The following is a 4,280-nucleotide window of genomic DNA, read 5'->3' as shown; positions in this document are numbered from 1 at the left end:
TGTCACGTATTGATCTTTCGAATAAAAAAAAAATTTTGATTACAATTTAATTTTTTGTGTTATTTTTTACAATTTCAAGTTCTATCGGGCTTAAAAAAACACCCTTTATTACTTAATTTGTTTTAATTACATTGTATTGTATAACCTAGGTAGGTTCGTTTATAAATCAGATTTTCATTTAAAGTTATTATTTTACGTTTAAGGAATTTTGTTGGCTATAGCTGATCAGTTTCACTTTTAGTAATATTTCTCCGTTTTCACTTAGTATTTTTGTTAATTCTTTCTTTATTTCCGACCTTATATGTTCGTGTCTTACAATGTTTTAAATTTCTTTTGTGTCTTGCCAATGTAGAATATATCATCTTCTAACTGGTATTTTTTATTATTTTTTTTTTTTTATTTCCATTTCTCCTAAATCAATTTTTTTTATTTAATTGTTTAATACGAGGGTTGTCCAGAACGTAAAAGACGTTTTAAAATAAACAATTCACTAACTAAAAAACTAAAGAGTATATTATATACATTTGAAAGGTACACTCTTAAGCTATTTTTCTACATAATCGCCATTCAAATTTGGACATTCATCATAACGTGGCACAAGTTTTGTTAATTGTTATCAACAGTACCCTCTCTGTAGAAATCTGGCGCCTATGATTTCAACCATTACTTTACACTGGCATACAGTTCGGCGTCAGTTTCAAAGCGTTGTTTACCGAACCATTTTTTCTTCGCTGGGTGAAGTGGTGGTAATCACTCGGCACCAAATCCGGGCTGTATGATGGATGGTCAAATACCTCCCATCCAAAACCACCCAAATGGCCGGGTACGATTGGCCGTGTGTGGACGTGCGTTGTCGTAAAAAATCAACATTTTGGTGCTAAGTTTTCCCCAACGCTTATTTTGTATGGCGCGCCGTAACTTTCTTAGTGCTTCACAATACCTTTCTGAGTTGATAGCTGCTCCACATTTAAGAAAATCAATTATAAGCATTATACAGTGGCCATGACCTTTCTTGCTCAATGCATTGCCTCACTCGAGTGTCACTCACTATCCCTTGCCGGTAAACATCACAAAGCTGACGATAAATTACAATTGGCCTGTTGTTTGATCCAACAAAAACCGATTCACAGACCTCACTTCACAAAGGGTAGGATTTTCTATTGCAGGGCACATTTTGACGACTCATAGAGAGCAAAGTCCTCACGCTACAACAGCTAGATGCGTACTGAATGTAGGAACGTTTGGACACCAAGATGGCAGCTCTACTCCCACCCATCACCACGTTAGGCCAAAACGTCTTTTACTTCCTTGATATCCCTCGTAGTTTTACAACCAAGTAAAATATCGAATTTTCTGCTAAAAGGATACACCGAGAATTTTACTTCTTGATTAATTGTTAACAATCGTTGCTGGTGGAAGTTTACACTTAGTGTGCCCGGGTTTTTATCGTGAAGTATTCGGTCGTGAATTTAGCGTTTATGATAACTTGTACAACTTGTAACTCATAAATTTCTGAGTTTATTTTGTCGGATTGGGTGGTTTTCTGTTGTTCGGACCTTGATCTATAAAATGCTCGGTATAGATATAAAACGGTGCAGGTGCTGGCCGGAGTGATGCGCCTGGACCTCATCCTCAGGGAGGATGTCCTTAAATATGAAGTAAAGAGGCAGGGACTAGAAGCGCTACCGGAGGAGCTCCGAGAGAGGATGGGTGAGACTCCAAACTTATGGAAGAAAATACTGCGGGAGGACTCAATACAGGAGTGGAATGGACGGTGGGTAGCAAGTCAGAAGGGCGCTACTTTGAGAAGATTCTTCCCTACCGTCCTTTCTAGATTGAAGGCTAAATGGGTCCTCCCAGACTATTGGGTCTCACAGATCCTAACAGAACAGGGGGGGTTTCGGGGAAAGCTGCAGAGCTTTGGAAAGAACATCGACCCCCGGTACTCCACGTGCGGAGTTTCTGAAACAGCAGAACACGTAATAGTAGATTGCTCCGCCATGGAAGGACACCGAGCCAGGCTGTTGAGAAAGACCGGTATTTTTGCCCTCGCTGAGTCGGACTTTCTCTATTTGATGGAAGAAGAGAATTATCCCTTCTTCAGGGAGTTCATTTACGGGTGGAAGGAGGTGGTGGGCCCAAATCATTTCACAATGGGAAGGACTTGACCGCCCAACATTGGCGACCCACGAAAACGGGAGGAAGCTGACCCAGACTTAGACCAGGTGCCTATTTCATAATAAAGTACAAACTAATACTATTAGTCTTGTAGATTTATCTTAATTCAGTTACACAGACTTGTATAATAGTAACATGTACTTTAGTATTTTTTAATTCCTGTATTATCACTAATAGTGATCCCTATCATGAAAAAAATAAGTATTTGTATTATTACCAAACTAGTTTCTACACTTATACCATCAACTAATACTATTAGCTTTCATTATGAAACAGGGCCCAGGAGGGCTGGATCAGCCTGGTAACTGCCGGAGGCACCCAGACGGATGCGCACCAGAAGGACCTACCGAACGGATGCAGTGGGGAAGGCAGTGCATCAGTAAGGCGCTAAACCTAGTGCTGGGCTGCACCACAGTAAAAAGTTTAATAAAAGAATAAAAAAAAAAAATGGGGGGGGAGGAAGGGAAGGAAAAAAAAAAGAATTGGTAATCTTTGGGAGCAGTGGCATGCACAACTCCCAGCGAGCACTACCTCACTGTTCCCGAAATTCCGTATGCCAGAAATGGCAAGGGAGGGAGATTAAAAAAAAAAATACTCGTCAAATATAATCGGAAGATAATCTAGTAGTTACAGTCATTCGTTTCATACACCTGGCTAAAAACATCTCGATATTTGTAAAAAAAATTGGATTTGCCCTATTTGTAAGTTATTGATTCAATTTATTAGTAAAGTTATTATTAAATTTAATATAAACCCCATGTCCAAAACACATTTTTATTATTCCCCAACAATAGTTATGTTTTAGGAATAAATAAATAAAGTACTTAATAAAGAAATAAATACTTTAGGATATATTCAGTTCGTATTAGTTTATAATGTTTTCAATAGTTTATGGAGTTATTGTTAGTATAGTTTGCCACATCGATACTTAATACCTTACTGAATTGAAAAAAAACAAAACAGAAATTATTGCTTACGATAAATATCATTGTTGACAATAGAATTTAAATAGATATTTTTATTAAACCCTAGGCATAGATTCGTATATTTGGTACAAGCTAATGTTAATTAAGAAATCATTTTTTATACCGACAATATTAATGACTACAGTATACTATGAATACCTCATATTCTGAATTACATTAATACTTAGTAAATAACAAAAATGAAGCTATAATAAAAGTTTCCGCTTATAAAAGCAGACTTTTGCCTTTTTAAACTTTACCTTGATCTAAAATGTCCTAATTTTCAGTGTGAGGGGACAAACAAGTTTAGTGTGAAAGTTTAACTTGAAAAAGGAGCTTGGTTTTAAGTTTAAAGCACCTGGAACTCACGAATTATTCTTAATTAAGCCTTTCTTTGAGTAAAAAAAGAATTATGTAGAAATAAAAAAAAATTATTTTTCAGAACTGTTTCCAGTATATCAATAAAACATTAGAATAAATATAACTAATATAGTATATAATACGATCATACAGGATTAGCAACTAGAGCTTGAATATTTAAATATTAATTTTCCTTAGTAATCGAAGTTTTTGAAACTAACATCTTTCGTCGTTCAAAACATCACATATTACTTAGATAATAAATAATAATTTCAATGAGCGTCTATTAGTTTTCAAACGTAATTACTTAAAATTGACTTTCTGTGTAAGCAAAATGATTTTCGAGGAAGGAAATCACATTCCTTCTGTGTCTGATAAGTTAAATGCAGACTTTTTAAAAAGGTCATAATAAGTATAACATTCTAAAAATATTTGCTGAAGCCCGTCTGATGGGTTTCATCATATGTGAGATTTTTAGTCAATTTCATATATTAAAGAAATATAATATATACAAGTTAAGTATTGGCGAAAGCAAAATGTCAAAAAAGACAAGAAGGCATAAGATCTAACACACTTGAACTGCTGTAAAACACTGGCTTTATTGTATTCGGTACATCTCTTATATACGTTCGATCAGCTGATCCCCTCAGTCAGCTGACATCGAAATAACAGCTGACTCAGACCGTAACTATCCCCCACCAGTTTACGAACAATCCTCGTAAACTAATACTATATAATATAATAACATAGAAAACAAGAACAATAAAGAAAAACTAT

The 4,280-nt window shown here is 35.5% G+C and overlaps 2 long non-coding RNA genes across 2 annotated transcripts in view; both read right to left on the bottom strand.

Moving 5' to 3' along the window:
• LOC136796650 (uncharacterized) overlaps nt 1-1,885 on the bottom strand; it is a 10,024-nt gene extending 8,139 nt beyond the window's left edge. Inside the window, exon 1 of the long non-coding RNA XR_010844409.1 lies at nt 1,687-1,885. This is a non-coding gene — a long non-coding RNA (uncharacterized lncRNA). The remainder of the gene's footprint in view (nt 1-1,686) is intronic.
• The window catches only part of LOC136796649 (uncharacterized), a 43,086-nt gene that overhangs the window by 32,331 nt on the left and 6,475 nt on the right, over nt 1-4,280 (bottom strand). The gene's annotated exons all lie outside the window — the stretch shown is intronic.

This window comes from Halyomorpha halys, unplaced genomic scaffold (assembly GCF_000696795.3).
Source record: "Halyomorpha halys isolate HHAL.00 unplaced genomic scaffold, Hhal_1.1 Scaffold1115.1, whole genome shotgun sequence".
NCBI classification, from domain to species: Eukaryota; Metazoa; Arthropoda; class Insecta; order Hemiptera; family Pentatomidae; genus Halyomorpha; species Halyomorpha halys.
The sequence above is the reverse complement of the archived record's forward strand: the minus strand, read 5'-3'. Positions and strand labels throughout refer to the sequence as shown.